The sequence below is a fragment of the Triticum dicoccoides genome, chromosome 2B (genome assembly GCF_002162155.2).
Source record: "Triticum dicoccoides isolate Atlit2015 ecotype Zavitan chromosome 2B, WEW_v2.0, whole genome shotgun sequence".
Classification (NCBI taxonomy): Eukaryota; Viridiplantae; Streptophyta; class Magnoliopsida; order Poales; family Poaceae; genus Triticum; species Triticum dicoccoides.
This window is the reverse complement of record NC_041383.1, coordinates 420,429,315-420,441,775: the sequence shown is the minus strand read 5'-3', so window position 1 is coordinate 420,441,775 and position 12,461 is coordinate 420,429,315.

Sequence of the window (12,461 nt, the reverse complement as noted above, 5' to 3'; positions counted from 1 at the left end):
TTCAGTTAGCAATAGTAGCGAAGGAATCGCTCGATCAGGTTCAGTTAACAGCCAGATCGATCGATTGCTCGGGTTCAGTAATGCGTAGCCTGCAGTGCAATCGCTCGGGTTCAGTAGGCGAATGCCTCGCTCGGGTTCAGTTAGAGCCCAATGCCTCGCACCCACGTGCGTACGTGTACAAGAGAAATACGCATCTCTCATCCCCCGACCACCCACCGTAACCGGGAACTCCCCCATATTTTCCTTGCCCTCGCTTCTACCATGGTTTTTTCCGTCATGGACAGCCCAAAGAATGTCATGCAGCTGCGTCTCCAGCCCGCCCAGGACGAAAAGCCCATTTTCTATCATGATTTTTTGTCATAGAAGTAGGAGCCCACCACATCTATGATGATACCGGGTTTTGTCACAATTATCGTCATAGAAGTGTCATAAGCATGACATAATTTTTTTTGTTCGGCCCAAAATGTCACGGATGTGTCTTTTTTTGTAGTGATACTTGGCAAGCATTTTATGAAAAGCACGGTGAATAAAGTGTGAACCACCATCAGTCATTAAATATCTAGGGACTCCAAACCTTGGGAAAATAACTTCCTCAAGCATTTTAATAGAGGTGTTGTGATCAGCACTACTAGTTGGAATATCTTCTACCCACTTAGTAACATAATCAACAGCAACAAAAAAATGTGTATAGCCATTAGAGGAAGGAAAAGGTCCCATGTAATCAAAACCCCAAACATCAAATGGTTTAACAACAAGAGAATAATTCATAGGCATTTCTTGTCGCTTACCAATATTACCAATTCGTTGACATTCATCACAAGATAAAACAAACTTACATGCATCCTTGAAGAGAGTAGGCCAATAAAAACCAGATTGTAATACCTTGTGAGCAGTTATGTCTCCCACATGATGCCCTCCATAAGCTTCGGAGTGACATTTCTGTAGGATTTGTCCCTATTCATGCTCAGGTACACAACGTCTAATAATACCATCTACTCCTTCTTTATAAAGATATGGATCATCCCAAAAGTAATGTCTTAAGTCATAGAAGAATTTTTTTCTTTTGTTGGTATGTGAAACTAGGTGGTACATATTTAGCAAAAATGTAATTAGCATAATCAACATACCAAGGAGTGTTATGAGAAACATTTATTGCAGCTAGTTGTTCATCAGGAAATCTATCATTAATAGGTTGTGGGTCATCAAGAATATTCTCTAACCTAGACAAGTTGTCAGCTACGGGGTTCTTAGCTCCTTTTCTATCAGTGATATGTAAATCGAATTCTTGTAGCAAGAGAACCCACCTAATGAGTCTAGGTTTAGCATCTTTCTTTTCCACAAGTATTTAATTGCAGCATGATCAGTGTGAACAGTAACTTAGAATCAACAATGTAGGATCTGAATTTGTCACAAGCAAACAGAACTGCTAAGAATTCTTTTTCAGTAGTAGCATAATTTCTTTGGGCACTGTCTAGAGTTTTACTAGCATAATGAATAACAGTTAATTTCTTATCAACTCTTTGTCCTGAAACAACACCAACAGCATAATCACTAGCATCACACATAATTTCAAAAGGTAAGTTCCAATCAGGTGGTTGAACAATAGGTGCAGAAATTAAGGCTTTCTTAAGTGTTCCAAAGGCTTCTACACAATCATCATCAAAAACAAATGGAACATCCTTTTGTAAAAGATTTGTAAGAGGCCTAGAAATTTTAGAGAAGTCTTTAATAAATCTCCTTTAAAAACTAGCATGACCGAGGAAACTACCAATACCTATAATATCTTTAGGACATGGCATTTTCTCAATTGCATCAACTTTAGCTCTGTCCACCTCCATACCTCGTTCAGAAATTTTATGTCCCAAGACGATACCTTCATTAACCATAAAGTGGCACTTCTCCCAATTCAAGACAAGATTAGTTTGCTCACACCTCTACAAAATTCGATCAAGGTTGCTTAAGTAATCATCAAAAGAAGTTCCGTAAACAGAAAAATCATCCATGAAAACCTCAACAATCTTTTCACAAAAATCAGAGAATATGGCAGTCATACATATTTGAAAGGTAGCAGGTGCATTGCATAAACCAAAAGGCATACGTCAATAAGCATAAGTTCCAAAATGACAAGTAAAGGTAGTTTTCTCTTGATCAAGTTGTGAGACAGGTATTTGAGAAAAACCAGAATATCCATCAAGGAAACAAAAGTGTGTGTGCTTTGATAGTCTTTCTAGCATTTGATCAATAAAAGGAAGGGGTGATGATATTTCGTAGTTGCTTTATTTAATTTCCTAAAATCAATTACCATCCTATAGCCAATAACAATTCTTTGTGGAATAAGTTCATTCTTATCATTAGGAACAACGTTAATACCTCCCTTCTTAGGGACACAATGAACATGACTTATCCTTCTACTATCAGCTATAGGATAGATTATACCTGCTTCGAGAAGCTTTAGTATTTCAGTTCTTACCACTTCTTTCATTTTAGGATTCAATCATCGTTCATGATCAACAATGGGTTTAGCATCAAGTTCCATATTTATCTTGTACTGACAAAGAGTGGGACTAATGCCCTTAAGATCATCACGAGTATATCCAATAGCATCTCGGTGCTTCTTTAGAACTACCAATAATCTTTCTTCTTCATTTTCTGAAAGGTTAGCACCAATAATAACATGATATATCTTTTTCTCATCAAGATAAGCATATTTCAAAGTGTTTGGCAATTGTTTTAATTCAAACACAGGATAACCTTTAGGTGGACGAGGACCTCCTAGAGTTTCAATAGGCAAATTGTGTTTAAGAAGAGGTCGTTGTTCAAAGAAAATTTTATCTATTTCACTTCTTTCATGCATATGCATATCATTTTCATGGTCTAACAAATATTGTTCTAGTGGATTACACTACAGGAATCAGGAACTTTGCCATCCACCATGGCTAACGGCAAAGGCACACATGGCGGACGACAAAGACCTTTGCCGTTAGTCAGCAGACGACAACATGTCCAGCTGAAATGGCTACAGCAAAGGCTTCTTTGTCGTCTGCTGGCGGACGGCAAAGATGCAAAGGTCTTTGTCGTCCGCCAGCCAATGAAAAAGAGCCTGGACGGCACACGTGTCAGCTTAGGTCCGTTAAGGGGTTAACGGCGTGCTTTGCCATCCGCTGGCGGACTGCAAAGACCTTTGCATATTAGTCGTCTGCCAGCGGACGGCAAAGAACATTGATTGTTTGCCGTCTGCTGACGGACAGCATAGCATGCCATGTGGCAGCGCCAATAGAAGCAAGACCAATTATTTCATCCTTACTAGGTAATTCTTTCTTACGATGCTTTCTACTAAACTTAGAAAAATTAAACTCATGAGATTCACCACCAAAACTAACGCCGACTGTTTGTTTCTCATAATCTATTTAAGCATTAAAGGTGTTCAAGAAAGGTCTACCGAAGATAATGGCACAAAAGTCATCTTGTGGGGAACCAAGAACAAGAAAATCAGTAGGATGTTTTATTCTCCCACACAAGACTTCAACATCTCTAACAATCCCAAGTGGTGTGATGGTGTCTCTATTAGCAAGTTTAATAGTAACGTCTATGTCTTCTATTTCAGCGGGTGCTATGTCATTCATAATTTATTGATATAAGGTAAAGGGAATAGCACTCACGCTAGCAGCTAAGTCTCATGATAACAATGATCTCCTATTTTGACTGAGACAATAGACATGCCCACAACAGGTCTATGTTTATCTTTTTCATCTGGTTTGGCAATTCTAGCAGCTTCATCACAAAAGTAAATAACATGCCCATCTATATTTTTTACCAAGAGATATTTAATCATAGCAACACTAGGTTCTACCTTGATTTGTTCAGCTGGTTTAGGTGCTCTAATATAGCTTTTATTGACCACATTTGAGACCTTAGCATGTTCCTTTATCCTAACAGGAAAAGGTGGTTTTTCAATGTAAGCAATAGGAACAACTGGGTCAACATTATAAATGATAGTTTCATCTTTATCTAATACTGGTGCTTTAGTTTCCTCTTTAATAGGTGGGTGATATTTAAACCATTTCTCCTTAGGAAGATCAACATGGGTGGCAAATGATTCACAAAAGGAGGCTACTTACTATCTCAGAGTCGAGTCCATATTTAGTGCTAAACTTTTGAAAAGCATCGGTATTCATAAAAGATTTAACACAAGCATACTTAAGCTTAATACCTGACTCTTTACCTTCGCCGAGTTCCCAATCTTCAGAGTTGCGTTTAATTCTTTCCAAAAGATCCCACCTGAATACAATAGTCTTCTTCATAAAAGAACCAGTACAAGAAGTACCGAACATGGATTGATCATTACGAGAAAGCCGAGCATAAAAATTCTGAATGATAATTTCTCTTGAGAGCTCATGATTGGGGCATGAATATAACATTGACTTAATCCTCCCCCAAGCTAGAGTGATGCTTTATCCTTCACGAGGCCAAAAATTATATATGTAATTCTGATCACGATGAACTAGATGCATAGGATAATTTTTTTGGTGAAATTCCAATTTCAAGCGATTCCAATTCTAAGACCCAATATCGTGGCATAGCCTTCTTCTTAGCTTCATCTCCTGGTAAACCTGCAAGCTTAAATAATCCACAAATTTCATCCACATATATCAAGTGCACATCAGGATGTTCAGTTCCATCTCATGCATAAGGATTAGCTAGCAGTTGTTCTATCATACCCGAAGGACTTTCATAACCAATATTTTCAGTAGGTCCAGTAGGTTGAGGGGCACCTAATTGTGGTTCCGATCGAGGTGAATATACCCCGAACAAACCCCTCAAAGGATTGTTCTCCATAGTAACAAGTGACAATAAATTGCAGCACGTAGTAATAATTTTTCCTTACCGATTTCCGCTTACCAAGAGTGCTTCACTCCCCAGCAACGGCTTCAGAAAAGAGCCTTGATGACCCACAAGACTAGGGGATCAATCGTACTCCTTTCTATAAGTAAGAGTGTCGAACCCAATGAGGAGCAGAAGGAAATGACAAGTGGTTTTCAGCAAGGTATTCTCTGCAAGCACTGAAATTATAAGTAACGAGTAGTTTGATAGCAAGATAATTTGTAATGAGCAAGTAATGGTAATGGTAACAAAGGTGCAGCAAGGTAGCCCAATCCTTTTGAGGCAAAGGACAGGCCAAAACAGTCCCTTATGATAAGCAAAGTGTTCTTGAGGGTACACAGGAATTTCATCTAGTCACTTTCATCATGTTGGTTTGATTTGTGTTCGTGATACATCTCCAACGTATCTATAATTTTTGATTGTTCCATGCTATTATATTACCCCTTTCGGGTGTTTATGGGCTTTATTTTACACATTTATATCATTTTTGGGACTAACCTACTAACCGGAGGCCCAGCCCGTATTGCTATTTTTTTTGCCTATTTCAGTATTTCGAAGAAAAGGAATATCAAACGGAGTCCAAACGGAATGAAACATTCGGGAGCGTGATTTTTGGAACGAATGTGATCCAGAGGACATGGAGTGCAAGTCAAGAAGTAGCCGAGGCGGCCACGAGACAGGAGGGCGCCCCCACCCCCTCTGGGCGTGCCCCCCTATCTTGTGGGCCCCTCGGGCGTCCACCGACGTACTTCTTCCTCCTATATAAGCCTATGTACCCTGAAAACATCCAGGGAGCCAATGAAACACAATTTCCACCACCGTAACCTTCTGTATCCGCGAGATCCCATCTTGGAGCCTTCGCCGGCGCTCCGCCGGAGGGGGAATCGACCATGGAGGGCTTCTACATCAACACCATAGCCCCTCCGATGAGTTGTGAGTAGTTTACCACAGACCTTTGGGTCCATAGTTATTAGCTAGATGGCTTCTTCTCTCTTTTTGGATCTCAATACAATGTTCTCCCCCTCTCTTGTGGAGATCTATTCGATGTAAACTCTTTTTGCGGTGTGTTTGTCAAGATGTGATGAATTGTGGGTTTATGATCAAGTTTATCTATGAGAAATATTTGAATCTCCTCTGAATTCTTTTATGTATGATTGAGTTATCTTTGCAAGTCTCTTCAAATTATCAGCTTGGTTTGTCCTACTAGATTGATCTTTCTTGCCATGAGAGAAGTGTTAGCTTTGGGTTCAATCTTGCGGTGTCCTTACCCAGTGACAGAAAAGGTTGCAAGGCACGTATTGTATTGTTGCCATCGAGGATAAAAAGATGGGGTTTATATCATATTGCATGAGTTTATCCCTCTACATCATGTCATCTTGCTTAATGTGTTACTCTGTTCTTTATGAACTTAATACTCTAGATGTAGGCAGGAGTCGGTCGATGTGTGGAGTAATAGTAGTAGATGCAGGCAGGAGTCGGTCTACTTGTTGCGGACAAGATGCCTATATACATGATCATGCCTAGATAATCTCATAATTATTCGCTTTTCTATCAATTGCTCGACAGTAATTTGTTCACCCACTGTAATACTTATGCTATCTTGAGAGAAGCCTCTAGTGAAACCTATGGCCCCTGGGTCTATCTTTTACCATATAAGCTTTCAATCTACTTTTATTTGCATCTTTAATTTTTGCATCTATATTATAAAATACCAAACATATATTTATCTTATCATACTATCTCTATCAGATCTCACTTTCGCAAGTGGCCGTGAAGGGATTGACAACCCCTTTATTGTGTTGGTTGCGAGTTCTTTGTTTGTTTGTGTAGGTGCGTGGGACTTTTGAGGAGCCTCCTACTGGATTGATACCTTGGTTCCCAAAAACTGAGGGAAATACTTACGCTACTATTACTGCATCACCCTTTCCTCTTCAAGGAAAACCAGCGCAAGCTCAAGACATAGCAGTTCGCTACTTTGATAACTTGATATGTGGGTGAACCGGTGCTTAGGTGATGTTCTAACTTGAACAAACCTCCTACTTATGATTAACCCCCTCGCAAGCATCCGCAACTACGAGAAAAGTATTAAGATAAAATCTAACCATAGCATTAAACATTTGGATCCAGATCAGTCCCTTACGAAGTAGCGCATAAACTAGGGTTTAAGCTTCTGTCACTCTTGCAACCCATCATCTAATAACTACTCCACAGTGCATTCCCTTAGGCCCTAATAACGTGAAGTGTCATGTAGTCGACATTCACATGACACCACTAACGGAATCATAACATAAATATCATCAAAATACCAAACACATATCAAGTTAACATGATTACTTGCAACAAGATTTCTCCCGTGACCCCAAGAACAAAAGTAACTACTCACAAATGATAATCATGCTCAAGATCAGAGGGGTATTAAATAGCATAATGAATCTGAACATATAATGTTCCACCAAATAAACCATATAGTAATCAACTACAAGATGTAATCAACACTACTAGTCACCCACAAGCACCAATCTAAGGTTGCGGTACAAAGATTGAACACAAGAGAGGAACTAGGGTTTGAGAGGATATGGTGCTATTGAAGATGTTGAAGGAGATTGCCCTCCCCAAGATGGGAGAGTTGTTGGTGAAGACGATGATTTCCTCCTTTGGGAGGGAAGTTCCCCCGGCGGAATCGCTCTGCCGGAGGGCAAAAGTGCTCCTGCCCAAGTTCCGCCTCGAGACGGCGGTGCTTCGTCTCTAGGTCAAAATGACTTATATACCAGAAGATGGGCACCGAAGGTGGGCCGAGGAGGGCACAACCCACCAGGGTGCGCCTGGGCTCCCTGGTGCGCCCAGGTGGGTTATGCCCACCTGGTGGGCCCCCTCTGGTATTTATTTGCTCCAATAATTCTTATTTATTCCATAAAAATCTCCTTGAAGTTTCAGCTTATTTGGAGTTGTGCAGAATAGGTAGCTCTAACGTGCTTTTACAGGTCCAGAATTCCAGTAGCCGGTATTCTCCATCTTTGTGTAAACCTTGCATATTATGAGAGAAAAGGCATTAGAATTACTCCAAAAAGCATTATTATGCATAAGAACATTATAAATAACAGTAGCAAAACATGATGCAAAATGGATGTATCAGTTTGGCAAAAAGAGAAACTTATTAGTGCAAGTTTTAACAGAATTTAGTTCTGGACAGTAATTACAGAAGAGTGTTTGGTGGACTTAAAAGATGCAAATGGAGCTGACCTTTTGGACTTAAGGTTTTGGTTGGAAGGACTACAAGATGGAAAAGTTTCAGAATAATTGGAGCTAGGAAAATTAGGGTTGTAGTTGTAACTCAAAAATGGGACAGAAATGAAAAGTGGGTGTTTCACTCAAAATTTTCAAAATACCTAGTTGGGTTTTTGCATAAAAGTGATATATAGGCATCACCTGACCTCTCATAGTTTTTGTGGGATTTTAAAAGAATTAACTAAAGGGTTCTTAGTGCAAGAGAAGCATTTCAAGCATTGAAAATGCTTTTAAAAGTATTATTTTGTGGCAAACTTTATTATAAAAATATTCCCTACTGTCGGTGCATCGCACATGGAACAAGACGATGGATGAGCCACATGTCGGCCAAAGGGGTCCTGTTAAGTGTGTCGTCATTTCGTGTGCGGACTGACCCTGCTTGAGTTGCTACGCCAACACGACAGGAGCATCCTACGACTTGGTTTTGCTCCTTGGTGAATCCTGACTATATTGATCTAAAAAGATACTACTCCCTTCGTCTCGGTTTATAGGGCGTGCATGTAGTTCTAGGTCATCCATTTGAATAAGTAAATATGAGTTACTATGTCACAAAAAGTATATCATTGGATTCTTAAGCAGATGTAGTTTCTAAACATATATTGTTCATCACATAGTACTATATAGCTAGTTAAATTCTCAACCTAGAATGACGTGCATGCCCTGTAAACCAAGACGGAGGAAGTAGTAAAAATGAGGTGATTTTATCGAGCGGTGTACGGGGGAGCATGGCCTGTCATGCGGTCCCACATGTCATGATGTACCAAGGCGATGCGCGTCCCTCTTGAGATAGAACAATGGCAGAAGCAATACGTGGTTTTTTGAAGGAAGGAGATGATGGCGAAGCGGATTCAGCGAAGTGTGAAACAATGGTTGCTTTGTTCGTCTAGGAAGGTGCGGCATTGTGATTTGATGTCTCATTGCTCATTACTACTACTGGGGCGCTACGACTGGGGTGCATCCCCCCTACTGTTCTGCATTGTTATTGGGTGCATGACATGTCGACACGGTTGCTATATGTCCCACATGTCAGAAAGAGGGAGTACAGAATTTATGAAAGCGAGCGTCTCTACTCTTTTAGTACGACGCAGGAGTACACGACACGGCTTAGTTTTTGCTGCTTCGCGTGATCCATCAATACAAACCTGGACTAAAAAAGGCGAGGGCGGGTCTTCTCTCGCACGGCAGGCAGGGGAGTTTGGCATAGTCTGTTCGAGGCAATGAGGCAGGAAGGGAAACAAGCAAATAAAGGTTGAGCGAATTAGTTTTGGGAAAATCTGATTTTATGGAGTACGTACCCACTATGGAGGTAGTACTACATACTAGTCCCTCCTTTCTGGTTTATAGGGCTCATCTAAAAAAACGTTTGGATTTTGAGGTGCATTAAATCACCCGATACAAGCGGTATCAAGAAAAAACTCACCAATGCATGTAGAAGTTCATGAAAATTTAGTGGTCATGCATGCATTCATTATAATTAATGCATCGGTAAACATAACTTCTTGAGAAAAATGAGGGTACTAATTACTTGTGCAAACTACGAAATTAATTCCACCATTCACCATCTACCTTGGTTGTAGAGATTTTGAAATTGAGCCATAAACCGAAAAGGAGGGAGTAGTAACATAGCCTAGGGTAGCTTGCTGCACCACGGACTCCAAGGAAATTATTGTAGTACTACTACTCCTACTACTAAAAGACATATATTTCAAACAATCTGATAATCTCTCTAACCAAGGTAGGGACGAGGAGTAACGGAGGGAGTAGTAAAATTTTCTCCTCGTCCTGCGAGCCACGATGCGCGTGCGCGAGTGAGCGGGCGTAGGCGTCGTAAGCAAGCTTCTCCTTGTCATGCGACTCTGCAAGCCACCGTGCCTGTGGGCGGGGGAGATGGCGTACTAAGCAAGCTTCTCCTCGTTCTGCGAGTTGACGAGACACATCAAAAGTAATACTACATACAAGGCATCTCCAGTGTATAGAGCCTTGCCTCTAAGGTAGGCCCCACATGGTTTGCCTCTTATCAAATGAAAAAACACAATGTATAGAGACTCTAACCAGCCTCTAAGGTGGGCCCTAGCAGAAATTAAAAAAGTATTGCTTAGCACCACATCCCCTGCGTTGTCTTCATTGAGACCAAAATACCTCAGTCCAAGCTTTTTAGTTTTGAATCCTGTTGGATCCTTCACCCAGGGTTTATGGACATAGTTCGAGATGTGTGGGAATGGCCAGTTAGGTCTGACAATGCTGCCACTACCCTTTGTCGCAGATTCAAAGCTCTTAGGCACACTTCGAAAACTTGGAGTAAGAGTATCTCTCGCCTTTCGGTGGCTATTACCAATTGCAATGCAGTCCTTGAGGATTTGGATGAGTTGGAGAATAAAAGAAACCTATCAACCCCTGAGATGATCTTCAGATGCATTCTGAAGGCACACTTGTTGAGACTGCTCAAATACCAAAAGCTCTACTGGAAAAAGCATTGTACAATTCATTGGATCAAATTCAGGGATGAAAACTCCAAAAAAATTCAAGCTGTGGCTACAGAGTGTTACCGCAAGAACAATATCTCTTCTTTTCAAAATGATGATGGCACGCTAGTTGACAATCATCCTGCCAAAGAGGCCCTCTTATTTCATACTTACAAAACCCATCTAGGGATGGTTTCCCCCTCTGATATGAAATTTGATCTACCCTCCCTCATTCCTCGCGTGACCAATCTTGACCAGCTCACCACTCCTTTCACTCATGAAGAAATCAATGGTGTTGTTAAGGGCATGCCTCCTGACCGTGCGCCTAGCCTGGATGGTTTTAGTGGGGTATTTTTGAAGGCATGTTGGCCCATTATACTACATGATTTTTATGACCTGTGTGAGCAGTTCTATGAAGGTACGCTTGACGTGACAAGTATCAATGATGGTCTCATCACACTCATACCAAAAATCAACTCACCTGAGACGATCAATGACTACAGACCTATTACGCTGCTAAATTGATGCCTCAAGTTACTTACCAAACTGTTGGCTAACAGACTACAACGCGTCATTCTTACCCTTATTCACCGTAATCAATATGGGTTTATCAAGGGGCGCACTATTCAAGTCTGTCTTGCATGGGCGTATCAATATCTGCATCAATGTCAAAGCTCGGGTTGGCCAATAATCCTTCTTAAGCTCGATTTTGCCAAAGCATTCGACACTATTGCGCATGAACCGATGATTCACATCATGCAGCTAATGGGATTTAGTGACAAGTGGATCTCTTGGATCAAGTGTCTCTTCTCCTCGGGTCGCTTGTCCGTCCTTCTTAATGGTGTCCCTAGCTGTCAGTTCCTTTGCCGATGCGGTGTGAGGCAAGGTGACCCCTTGCCCCCCCTCATCTTTATCCTCGCAGCTGAGCTATTACAAGCCACAATCAATGATGCATTCAGACAAGGAGATCTCCACTTACCTTTCTGTCGGGGATATACCCCGCGGTATGACCCGGCCGGAGTTATAACCCGGCTGGGGCTTGGTAAACCGGCAGGTGATAAACCGGCTGATAGTTAAGACAGATGGCTAAGACAGACGGTAAACCGGCAGGAGTTAAGGCAGGTGATAAACCGGCTGACAATTAAGACAGATGGCTAAGACAGACGGTAAACCGGCAGGAGTTAAGTCAGATGATAACCCGGCAGGAGTTAAGTCAAATGATAACCCAACAGGAGTTAAGTCAGATGATAACCCGGCAGACCATCATAAACCGGCACCAGTCATAAACCGGCAGACCATCATAAACCGGCACCAGTCATAACCCGGCAGACGGTGATAACTGGGTTGCGAGGGGTTATGAAGCCCGAGACGTTATGAAGCCCAAGATGTTAAGAAGCCCATAAAGAGAAGTCAGTATAGTTTAAGTCTTAGTCCGAGATGGACTCTACATGTAACCTGCCCCTTCAACTTATATAAGGAGGGGCAGGGCACCCCAAGAGGGGGGACAATCTTAAGGGTTAGACATAACTGGGAGATCCAAAGATAACTGGGAGATCTGGTTTACGGTGACTCGCTCGTGATGATAATGAGACCTAGCCACAAACATCATGTAGGGTTGTTACCGGATGATGTTTCCCGGGGCCCGAAGCTGTCTAAATCTTTGTCTTGTTGCGTTTTCTTGATTCCGCTCAACCCCTCTCAAGCTACCACATAGATGCGTTGGCCTGACGACTAAGTCTTCACGCTAGGACTTCTGACATGTTAATTCCACGACACTTGGCGCCCACCGTGAGGCTGCGCACGGTGGTGTTGAGTTCTTGGAGGGATTTCTCT